The 13,100-nt window shown below is 40.0% G+C and overlaps 1 protein-coding gene across 1 annotated transcript in view; it reads left to right on the top strand.

Moving 5' to 3' along the window:
- Window positions 1-423: 423 nt before the first annotated feature.
- LOC137031582 (galectin-9-like) overlaps window positions 424-13,100 on the top strand; it is a 112,042-nt gene continuing 99,365 nt past the window's right edge. Inside the window, exon 1 of the mRNA XM_067402624.1 lies at window positions 424-524. The gene's annotated coding sequence lies outside the window, so the exon portion shown is untranslated. The remainder of the gene's footprint in view (window positions 525-13,100) is intronic.

The following is a 13,100-nucleotide window of genomic DNA, read 5'->3' as shown; positions in this document are numbered from 1 at the left end:
CGCATACGATGTCAAATGTAAAGACAATCATATCACATTCACAGAATGAGTTACAGCAGATTTCTAGTTCCCAGCATGCTTTGCTTCTGACTGTTAAATGAGAGTAAATGTTAAGATTAAATGTTATTTCATGTGTTTTGATTTAGAAATTTAATTTGGAATTTAAAAGATGTTCTGGTATGTCTGAGGTTTTGATGTTATTACATTTACATTTAAAATGTAAACAGTTGTAAAATATAAGAAATACATTACATTATATATTTCTCTATATATGTGTGTTTATACTGAATGAGCAAATATTAATGCATTATATTAACACACTATTTTATTCTGTATATTTTCAAATATACCATTAAATCATTTAAATCATTAAATCACACATGCATGTCATGTATCTATTTGTCAGTAGGAGGAAGCCAGATCCTATTTTGAAGCTCCCACCCCGATTTAGAGATCTCCAGGCTGCACCTATACCCTCTTCTCCCTGAAGCAGGAAATACAAGAGAACACATGCAATTAATGAGGTAAAGAGCAGCTATTAAAGGACAGGAACTAAAGCAAAAAGAGGACATGCAGAAATGGATGTGTTAAGAATTATAATGCTGATATATAAACGTATTTAACCCAGTACAAGATAAAACAACATACACATGAAGAGGAATAATTGTAATTTACAGGTGATGCAGTAGCAGGAGATGGTGACCTCTGGTGGTAGTTTGAGGGTTTGTACAAGAACATTTGAGATGGTCAAAAATAAAATGATCACTTAAAGAGAAAGTTACAGCAACACAAAAGAGAGAATAAACTAAGGCAGATCATATTGAGCACTCTGAGACTATAAAACGATACATTGTCCATTGTGAATGTGCACAATTATCATTTGATTCAGTGTATTGACTTTGACTTAATTTTAAATTTTTTTTTTTTTTTTTTTTTGATCAGAACAACTTTTAAGAAAGACTTTGACTTAATTTTAAATTTTTTTTTTTTTTTTTTTTTTTTTTTTGATCAGAACAACTTTTAAGAAAGCCTTTGGATTATATTAAAAAAGCTGGATCTTCTGCTGTAGAATCACAGTGCTGCTGTAATCAATAATGTAAATCTAACTCAGAGATTGGACTCTAAATGAGTTCAGATCAAATAATGATTATGTGAAAACATAACCAACACCACCTGATCATCTTTCCTTTTTGCTTGTCTGACTGTTACAACTCAGTTACAGAAGCCAAACAAAATCTAATATTAAAAAGTCAAGAGACAAGAGCACAACTAAAGCAAACCCCGATCTCCATAATGGTGACTTTAAAAATTGTGATTTTTAACAGCAGGTGTTCATCATTAATGTTCAATAGTCACACGATTAATTAATTAATTATCTTGATTGAATGGAAAATTACAGCAACACAAAAGACAGAATAACTGAGGCAGATCATATTGAGCACTGAAATAAAACTGGAATATAACTACACTGAAATAAAACACTTTGTGACTCATCACTAAATTGATCCCTTTCAATCATCAGTGGCTCCACCCACAGATCTCAGGATTGGTTCCTTCATGCTCTGCCTCTTATTGCAGCATTTTCCTGTTGATCTGAACAAACAATAAGTTGAATGGTCTGTGTGAAAGAGATTAGGCTTGTTCGAATTGAAGAGGTGCTGCACAGAGCGATCGGTGTATGACTTCAAAGTACCGCAAGAGCAATTTGAGAACTGATGCCTCTGTATACTTTTAAATCACTCTACTTGTCATACACCGTCTGACAAGTAGATACACATGACGTCTCACTTACTGTGAGTGTGTCGTACAGGTCAGAGGTCGTGGACTTGAGCTCAAGAGCTGTATATGTGTCTTCATTGGGATCAGAGATTTACAGGAGAGACAGAAGGACTTACATCATAATCACAATACTAAATATATAACATTACAAAATTGGCAATGATTTGAAAAAATATTGAAAAAAATGATCCCTGACAATATTCAAAGTAAATGACTTTTTTTCACAGTATGCCATACTCTTTTCTTGGCATTTTTGGCTCACTTTGCTTTCTCTTAAGCCACATTTACATTACATGGTTCAAGACAGAATGGTAACGATGGGGTAAGAAGAATGCATGGTGGGTCCAGATCCTCTAGGAGGGTGAATAGATCTGGTTGAGTAAGAATGAATTCAGGGATTTGGATTAGTGTAGGAGTTGGCTATGTGGTGAAATTGATGAGCCAGTGCTCCTCAATTGGCTCATCTGTTGACTGTCCTAACGGCGTTCATCATCACCAGCACAACTCGTGGAGTGGCTTCAGGAAAACCTACTCGTTTAGAGGGCTGGATATTCTGTCAAGTTTGTGGTTGTAATCCAAACATGAATGAATCAGATGACAATATCAATATACTTTTATCTTTACTTTTAGAAACTTTAAGAGTAGGAAAATCAGAGTACCACGAGAGTGATTAGAGAGCTGACAGCTCCATATGCTTTTGAATCACTCTTGCGGTACTTTGATGTCTCACTTACTGTTAGAGTGTTGTACAGGTCAGAGGTCGTGGGCTTGGGATCAAGAGCTGTATATGTGTGTTCATTGGGATCAGAGATCTACAGGTGAGACAGAAGGACATACATCACAAAGTAACACAATCACAATACTAAATAGAGGGTCGTTTATTCTGTCAAGTTTGTGGTTGTAATCCAAACATGAATGAATCAGATGACGATATCAATATACTTTTATCCATGAAAACAAAATACACAGGAAATTATTTAGGAACAGCAAACTCATACAACACATCTAACATTGACGATTACCGACAAAGAACAGAACTCAACATGGGGTATATATACTGTATGTGGCCCCATTGAAAAATGTATTATATAAAATATATACGTAATCAGGTGGAAAAGTTTGACATTTCAGTCAGGAGGCTGGTTATTGAAGCCCTGGTTTAAGTGTAATGCACATACAGTGTGTATTAATGCCTTTCTCATACAGTGATGAAATGATATGCTGACCCTTTAAGAAATGTGACTGCATTACCTTTCGGAAGTGTTGCAAGAAGTGTCTGCAGCTGCTCTAGAAACTTTAAGAGTAGGAAAACCAGAATACTGTGAGAGTAACTAGAGAGCTGACAGCTCTGTATGCTTTTGAATCACTCTTGCGGTACTTTGATGTCATACACACAGCAAAAAAATCCCCAGATTTAAATCAACTATGCTCAGAGAACATTTGGTCCCTCTCTATGTAGTGTTAAAGTAACACTGAAGCAGAGTTCAAGTTAATGAGATAATTAAGCAATTAATTAAGTGATGATTGAGCATTAGTGATGAACACCTGCTGTTAACAAGCAGAATCACTGAAGAAAAGAGAAACACAAGAACTACAACTGACTTCAGCCACAGCCTTAGATGAAATCAGCTGAAGATAAAAGACATTAAATCTCTCAAGATCTGATTAAACAACACCACAAACAGCATTACCAGCGTCTCTTATTACTAACCAGATTGATTTTATTTTTAAGCTATTTATATTTACATTACATATTTACATAAGCTCTAACAGAGATTTAGACATTGATGTTGTAATGGTCAAAAAAATTATGCCACAATCATGGTGGTCAGTGTTTGCTGTAGTTGGGCTCTTTTTAAAATAATTTGCTTTTAAGCAATTGCATTACTGTTTCACAGCAAAACACTTACACTTTGCTGAATCAAAAGATTGAAGGAACGGATCAGCTTGAATTTTCTGTTTGAAAGCCATTTGAAATATGCACCACCAAAAGGTCTCTCTCTTTATTTTTGGTTTCTTGACTGAGATGCGACTAATACAGAATTGCAACAACAACAACAACAACAACAAAAATCCATCAAACAAATATTACCATAATTAATGCTGAAAATGAACAACTACCACTTAGGCTTAGACATGAACACTTATCATACAATCCTCAACAGTGGTGACAATAATTATTTATACTGCGGTGCATGATGGGAGTTATGTACTATAGTGATACCCAGCATGCACTGTGTCACAGATGCGTTGCTGCAGCAGGGATTAGGCAGATACGGACTTCTACAAATGGAGTATTTATTTGGCAAGGAATCAGAACAGTAAACACATGAAATAAACCATATAGAGAACAACAAGAATGGACAGGGAGTGCAGGGAGTGAGTCCAACTTAAAGGGAGTGCTAATGACGAGGACCAGGTGCAGGGAATCCAGGAATGGCGGGAAGGCTGATGAGGGAAGTGCAAACAGGTGAAGAACAAGGAGGAATATGGGAAATGGAGTCCAGGACAGGCGTGGTTGTAACATTGCCTCCTGGGCGCCCTGGAGACCTACACGCAGATGCGGTGGGAGGTGCAGATGGGTGCGGAGGTCTCCAGGGTGGGTCTAGGAGCTCGGGCCGTCACGGCGGGTCAGGGGCCGTGGGCGGCAATGGTGGGTCAGGAGACATGGGCAGCCATGGCAGATCCTGAGCCCCACCCACAAGTTCCCCACCCACGGGTACATGCCCCCCCCCCCCCCCCAAAAAAAAAAAAATAAATTTCGGGAGATTTAGGCGGGGCAGGAAGGGCTCACAGAATGGAGTGGGCTCGTGGGAAGCTGGAGCGGGCTCGAGAGGAAGGCTGGAGCACTGGTGGGAGACTGGAGGCTCCAGGCTCGAAGGGAGATGAGGAAGACTCCAGGCTCGTGGTAGGCTGGAGCGGGCTCACGGAAGGCTGGAGCGGGCTCGTGGAAGGCTGGAGCGGGCTCGTGGTAGGCTGGAGCGGGCTCGAGGGAGGATGGAGCGGGCTCGCGGGAGGATGGAGCGGGCTCGCGGGAGGATGGAGCGGGCTCGCGGGAGGATGGAGCGGGCTCGCGGGAGGCTGGAGCGGGCTCGCGGGAGGATGGAGCGGGCTCGTGGGCTGTTAGAGCAAGCTCATAGGCTGGAGACTTGGGCTGCTCAGCGGCAGAATTCACTGGAGACTTGGGCTGCTCAGCGGCCATTCTCGTCGGCCGTCTGGGCTTAGCGGTGGCCTTCTGTTTGGGCGCTTTGGAGTTTGGGTCAGGCAAGACCACCCGGGAACACCCACTGGAGGGGCATGTGGAGGAAACTGGTATTTCTGAGGGGACCGGACGAGGAGAACACGATTCTTTTTTAACCTCTTCAATTTCAAAATCAGAACCATTTAGAAAGAGAATCAGATTAATAGTCTCAACTATGGAAAAAAACATGCAGGTTCACTAAAGCGAATCGTGTCCTTGTCCAGACCCGCCAGAAAACAAGCCTTAAGTGGAGCATCTGGCCAGTTTACCAAGTAAGCAAGCTCAGAAAATTCCTCCACATACCTCTCCAGCAGGCGACCGTCCTGCCAAAACTCCCACAGGCGATCTGTCGCTGAGATATCTTCTTTGGTGGGAGGCACGGGGGAACTAGGGACCAAGAAAATTCCCATAGTGGAAGTCCTGATTGTTGGGTCCGTTCTTTTGTCACAGATGCGTTGCTGCAGCAGGGATTAGGCAGATACGGACTTCTACAAATGGAGTATTTATTTGGCAAGGAATCAGAACAGCAAACACATGAACTGAACCATATAGAGAACAACAAGAATGGACAGGGAGTGCAGGGAGTGAGTCCAACTTAAAGGGAGTGCTAATGACGAGGACCAGGTGCAGGGAATCCAGGAATGGCGGTAAGGCTGATGAGGGAAGTGCAAACAGGTGAAGAACAAGGAGGAACATGGGAAATGGAGTCCAGGACGGGCGTGGTTGTAACACATTGCAGCGTGAAGCTTTTTTTTTATCACCATTGTTGAGATTCATATGCTGATTCTTGATGTCTCTGTGTGTATAAAATTTTTTTTATGCACTACACAGTTTTAAAATCATTCAAGACAACTGCTTGCAACACTTTCTTTTCATGCCTTAGTTTAACAGGGTTGGTAATGCAAAACCTAAATGACAAAACATACGATTAGTTGCTTTGGATTCAATCAGGCCATCTCACAACGATTTTCTTATCATATAAAAGTAGCAAATGTCTCACTGTAAGGCACTTTACAACATTATATGAGTTGTTGCAAAGAAAAATCTAACATAAAATGTCAAGGGTCAAGAGCCCAACTAAAGCAAACACTGACCACCATGATGGTGGCATCATTTTTTTGACAAATAAAACATCAACATCTAAACCTCTGTTAATTCTAAATAAGAACTTCTGAGATGCATGACAGAAATAAAGTGAATCTGGTTAATAATAAGTGCATCTGGTAATGTTTGTGGAGTTGTTTAATCAGATCTTGAGAGATTTAATGTCTTTTATCTTTAGTTGATTTCATCTAAGGATGTGGCTGAAGTCAGTTGTAGTTCTTGTGTCAGTTGTACTTCTTCTCTTTTCTTCAGTGATTTTGCTTGTTAACAGCAGGTGTTTATCACTAATGCTCAATCATCACTTAATTAATTGCTTAATTATGCCATTTAACTTTAACTCTGCTTCAATGTTACTTTAACACTATTTAGAGAGGGACCATATGTACTCTGAGCAGAGTTGATTTAACTCGGGGGATTTTGCTGTGCACTGATCGGTCTGTGCAGCTCTGCTTCAAGTTGAACAAGCCTAGTGAGATATCGTCATGTGATCATCTGTGATAGATCTTAAGACTTTTACGTCTCACTTACTGGGAGTGTGTCGTACAGGTCTGAGGTCGTGGACTTGACCTCAAGATCTTGACATGTGTCTTCTTTTAGATCAAAGAGCTACAGAAGAGACAGAAGGACATACATCACAAAGAAACACAATCACAATACTAAATATATAATATTAAAAAAATTGGCAATGATTAGAAAAAAGTACTGGAAAGAAAGTTCCCTGGCAATGTTCAAAGGAAATGGCTTTTTCACATCATACTGTATGCTCTTTTCTTGGCATTTTCTTGGCTCACTTTGCTTTCTCTTAGGCTACTTTTACATTGCATAGTTCAAGTGACCCAATTCAGATTTTTCCTCCCATGTGGCACAGATCGGATATGACCCATGAACGTGTAAGCAGGAAAAAAGCACATGGATTCCGATATTCTCAGATCGGTTTCAGGCTTTATTCATATGAGGAAATAAATCTGTTATGAATTGGATATGTGCATTTGGGTCTGCTATGAATGCGGACAGATTGAATATTCCCCTGTCAATGTAAGGTGTACGTCATTCAAAAAGTGATGGTTGTGAAAGACGTCAACTCAGGTGGACTCCAAACACCATTCGCATGATTCTTTTCAATGCCGCAATGGAGGACAAAGGCTCAACCCACTTAAGTCTTTAGAGACTAATATTTTGCTGACCTTGAAAGCTTGTATTATCATTTTGTCTGTGTCCATTGCAAATTGCAGTTTTTGCTTCCTTTTCAGCTTAACTTTTCTGGGTCAGTATGTCTACCTGGAGTTGCTTCACTAAGTGTACAGTGTAAAAGCAGATATCGGATATGGGTACATTTTTAAAAGATGAAGTATGCCGGTCATAAAATATAAATAGATAGATAGATAGATAGATAGATAGATAGATAGATAGATAGATAGATAGATAGAGTCAACAAATCGGAATTGGGCATCAAGCCCTTTAGTGTAAATGCAGCATTAATCTGAGCATACAGCGTACATTCCCTGGTGTTAAATCAAAAGGAAAGCATTAAAAGCACATCCAGAATGACCGACATTAGCTTGATTTAGCCAAAGCAAGTGATCACAGGGATGAAGGAAGTATGGCAGGGTGACGCAACGACTCGTTGCAGCGACGTTCCTTTTCGAGGGAACTCACACTGCGTTGATGGCGCTTTGGGAACAATAATGCCCAAATGCCATGCTTACAAGTGTCTGTCCATGTGAATACTGAGAGCACAACTAAGACATGAGCACCTGTGAACTTGAGGCAGCACCCAGGTTGAGGTTGTTAAACCTTACAAATGTGAGCGGAGAGGTCCAGCCTGCCGCATACTACATCCTGTAGGGATACCTCCTTATATATTAAGGCTTTCTAAGTCATCATACTTCTGTCCAAGCCTAAAAGCATGACAGAGGAAACGTGTCACCAATGGGTTTCTCCCCAGAGATACACACCCAAAGGGACATGGTAGGTGGCAAAGGCCGCCATGTACACCTTCAGTGTGGAACCCATGAGTTCCATATCTCTGGGCGGGGGTGAAGATTTATGCCTCCTACTTGAGACAGAATAACCCTCCTGACGGGAATCTCCAAGGGAGAGCCGTCGAGGAGGGACACCAGGTCTGAGAAACATAGTCGGCACAGCCAGTACGGCGCTACCGGCAGACCATCTCCAGAACTCCTGGGAGGAGAGCAATTGGGGGAAAAGTGTACAGACGTAGCCTTGGCCATGTCTGTAACATAACGCCCAGCCCCAAGGGAACTGGATGTGTGAGGGAGAACCAAAGTGGACAGTGCGTTGTATCCTGAGATGCAGACAGATCCACTACTACTGGGCTGAAAAGCCTTCCATATAAGCTTCACCACCTTGTGGTGAAGTTTCTATTCCCCGGGCCTCAGCCCCTACCTTGGCAGGATGTCTGCTCCTAAATATTGGTACCCTGGAATGTATACTGCTTTCAGGGAGAGTTGATTTCCTTGGGACAACAGGAGGATCTGGTGTGCCAGTTTGCATAGCGGGCATAGACACAAATCCCTTGATGCTTTATATAAGAGACCACTGATTTGTTGTCTGTGCGAACAAGCACATGGTGGCCTCTCAGATTTGTGAGGAAATGCTTCAATGCTGTGAAGACAGCCATCATCCACAGACCCTGAGCTGAGTGGCATTCCATAACCGCTCCCCAACCTGTGAGGGAAGCATCTGTCATGACCATGAATCGATGACAATGGGCTCCTTACACAGGACCTTGGGACAAGAACCAATGCTTCCTTCATATTATCAAGCTGCAAAGACCCTTGGCCTTGAGCCACCAAGGGTCTCATGTAGAGCAGGCCAAAAGATTCATGCGTACCATTTAATTTCTCAAAATTAAATGCAGCAAAAGATCAAGCATACAAGTTAACACGGGCTGGATGAAAGGCTGAACTAATGCATGAATCTAACTACTCAAAGTCAGATAAGTATTTATCATTTAATTCCTCAAAATTAAGGAAGTGCTTCAAGTGCACAAGTGCTACTGACGCAATCACGCAGAGGCGTTCCCAAAGCGTCATTGATGCAGCGCGAGTTCCCTTCAAAGGGAATTGGACATTTTAACATTTCCATTACCAAATGAGAATGTTTGGAAAACATTTTTAGAACAAACAATTGTTAGCTGAGATATACAGTCTGAAACACAGATAACAGCTAATCGATTGATTTTCTGCTTCTGTAAAGTTGTGTTGTGTCTGGATGATTTACCTCTTCCAATGTGAGTTCTTCAAATTTAACACTCCTTCGCTTCTTTCTATTATAATGACAGACATTACCAGCATATGCATGAGTCTATTAAAATAATTGAATATATAAATACTGTTTTTTAAGATTACTAATAATTAAAAACACAACCAAGACATTTCTTACATTAGACTAAAAGTTAATTTATTCACTGCAAAAGTGAATTTATGCAATCAATGCGATTTATTATTGTGCTCACATTATAAAGAGGGTGATGATGATGATGATGATGAAGAATAATCCTCCAGATGTCGCTGCGATCACAATCACATTCCTACCAGCACCATGATGAACTGAAAGAGGAAGATCATCATGATTGACTCTCCAAACTCATGAATGATGTGAAGATACAGGAGTGTGTTAATAAAAGCTTCACCTGTGACAGTTACAGCGTCTGATCTCTGAGATCCATGTTGATTGTGAGCCTGACAGTAGAAGCGTCCACTCTGTAGTGCACTGAAACTCTGTCCAGATCCAACAGCTGAGCTTTCATTCTCCTTAAACCAGCTGAAGTTCAGAGCAGGAGGGTTTGAATCACTGCTGAAGATCAGAGTCACTGAATCTCCTGCCCAAATCTGACCAGACTGAATGATGGACACTGAGACATTCCTGGGTGGGTCTAAAACAAAATGTAAATTAATGTTTTGCGATTGTTAATCTATTAATTTGATGGTTACTACAGTTACTGAACCATTTTTAACTCACACATGATGTTTAAAGTCACAGCATCAGAGTATTTCTCTCCATGTTCATTGATGGATTTGCATTTGTATTTTTTACTGTCATCAGAGCTGATCTTTGAGATGTTGTAGATTCTTCCAGATCCTACAAACATTTCTTCTTTAAACCAGCTGAAGTTCAGAGCAGGAGGGTTTGAATCACTGCTGCAGATCAGAGTCGCTGAATCTCCTGACACTATTTCACCAGATCTGTTCATCAACACTAAGACGGTTGTGGGAGGGTCTAATAACAATCACCAAACTTATTGTTACAAGGAATATAAAATATTTTATAAAATATTTTATAAATATAAAATAATCAACTAATTATTGATGAAAATAAACATGATGGAATGTTCTATCTACAGCATCTTAGATTTTATAATAAACTCACACATGACGTTTAAAGTCACAGCATCAGAGTATTTCTCTCCATGTTTGTTTCTGGATCTGCACTTGTATTCTCCACTGTCATCAGAGCTGATCTTTGAGATGCTGTAGATTCTTCCAGATCCTACAAACGTTCCTCCTTTAAACCAGCTGAAGTTCAGAGCAGGAGGGTTTGAATCACTGCTGCAGATCAGAGTCACTGAATCTCCTGACACTTTTTCACCAGATGGACTGATGGACACTGAGACGCTCTTTGGAGGATCTAATAACAATCACCAAACTTATTGTGATAAGGATCATAAGACATTTCTGTGCTAATAATATTTGAGGAAAATCATAATAGACATGCTGAAATATTCTATATCTTCTGCTTTACAATTAACTCACACATGACGTTTAAAGTCACAGCGTCAGAGTATTTCTCTCCATGTTCATTGATGGACTTGCACTTATATTTTTTGCTGTCATCAGAGCTGATCTTTGAGATGCTGAAGATTCTTCCAGATCCTACAAACGTTCCTCCTTTAAACCAGCTGATTTCTGCAGGAGGGTTTGAATCACTGCTGCAGATCAGAGTCACTGAATCTCCTGACACTATTTCACCAGATGGACTGATGGACACTGAGACACTCTTTGGGGGAACTGTAAAGAAAAAAATTGTAAAATGACATGCAGTGAGACTAATTATTGCCCAAATAATCTTCCAGAATTGATTAAAAATAAAGGTAGACTTACATAATATATTCACATTTACAGAAGAGGCTCGTGATCCATGTTTATTTCTAGCAGTGCAATAATGGTTTCCGCTGGCCTCAGACATAATATTAGTGATGCTGTAGGTGTCACCAGACTGCAAAATCGATCCTCCTTTAAACCAGATGATTTCTGCAGGAGGGTTTGAATCACTGCTGCAGATCAGAGTCACTGAGTCCCCCTCCACTATTTCACCAGATGGACTGATGGAAATCGCAGGATTCACTGGAGGATCTACAGGAGAAATATTTTAATATTTTAAATAAATATGACCAGGTTCCATATGGTAGTATTTATTAATTCAGTATGTATTCATTTATCCACTCAACAGCAGAGGCAATGACTCAGTAAGACCCCTAAATGTATCCTTTCCATAACAATTCAGCCCTTGTCAAAGTCGCTGAGATCTTTATTCCTTCCCATTCCTGTTAATTCGGTTTAAAATACTTTTGAAATCACTTAAAACATCAGAAAATAAACCTCAACCAATGTGAAAAACATCATTTGTAACGAAGTTGTGTTTCAGATGCTGAATGTTGATGTGAGTGTATAAATAACACTTTCATTGTTAATTTTCTGTTTAAAACATTGTTTTATGTCATTTATACACTCATACAGACATCAACATTCGGCATATTAAACAACAATGGTGACATCATGCCAGCATACAAAACACATTCATGGCTCCCAGCATGCATTGCAGCATGAATACATTTTTTATTTTTTTTTGGTCAGTAGTTTTGTTTATGCACACAAAAAGTATTCCCCTTGCTTCATAACATTATGGTTGAACCACTGTAGTCACGTTTACTATTTTAACAATGTTTTTATTACCTTCCTGGACCTTCAACATGGTAATTATGATTTTTTCTTTGGAGATCATAAACCTTTTAGATTTCATCAAAGAAAATTAGGCAAAATATACTCACACGTGACACTGAGCTGAACAGCAGGAGAGATGTGATTGTGTCCGTGTACAGCACAGCTATATCTGCCTGCATCCTCTCTTCTGACTGACTCGAAGTTGAGTTCATTACTCTCATTTCATATCTTCTGTGAGTTTCTGTACCAGATGAATGTTGCTCTGTCAGTCAGAGTGCAGCTGCTTTTACATGTCAGACGGACTGAATCTCCCTCTGTCACTCTCTCAGGAGACTCCACCTGAAGATCTGAACACAACACACACATTATATCTAGTGCTGCTGTCATACACTGATTATTATTCAACATAATGCACAGAAGAAGAGAGAAACCTCATGAAAGTCACCTGTGACAGTAAGAGTCACTCCTGGAAAACCAGTATATCTTCCAGCAGGTTTATCAGTGATGAATCTGAAATAGTACATGTGTGAATCCTTCAGTGTCACATGACTCAGTCTGATGGTGCAGTTCTTCTGTTTATCTACCAGATACTGAAGCCTCTGACTGTATTCAGGGTCCTTAGACAGATCTAGAAACTCTCCATTATATTTTTCCAGTGTTTTGGTCCAGAACACATTCATGATCCAGTATCCAGTAGGGTATGTATAAGTGCAGTTCATTATCACTGATGAGTCCTTTAGTGCACAGATGTGTGAAGGACTGTAACTCACACCCCAATCAGCACTAGAAACCCCTGAAACACAGAATTCATCAAGATGAAAATGTTGTTTTATCAGTTACACTGGACCATGAAAACATGATAATAATGTTTACTATCATGACAGGAAATGTTATAAATGAATCTTCTCAGAATAGGTTGAGTGATAAACAATCTCAATTACTCAATGAACTTTGATGGAGGATGATAAACACATAGAAACAGCCCTGCAAACAAGCCCCTGAGAATTTGCTCA

This window comes from Chanodichthys erythropterus, chromosome 12, assembly GCF_024489055.1.
Source record: "Chanodichthys erythropterus isolate Z2021 chromosome 12, ASM2448905v1, whole genome shotgun sequence".
NCBI classification, from domain to species: domain Eukaryota; kingdom Metazoa; phylum Chordata; class Actinopteri; order Cypriniformes; family Xenocyprididae; genus Chanodichthys; species Chanodichthys erythropterus.
This window is presented reverse-complemented; position numbering and strand designations above follow the sequence as displayed.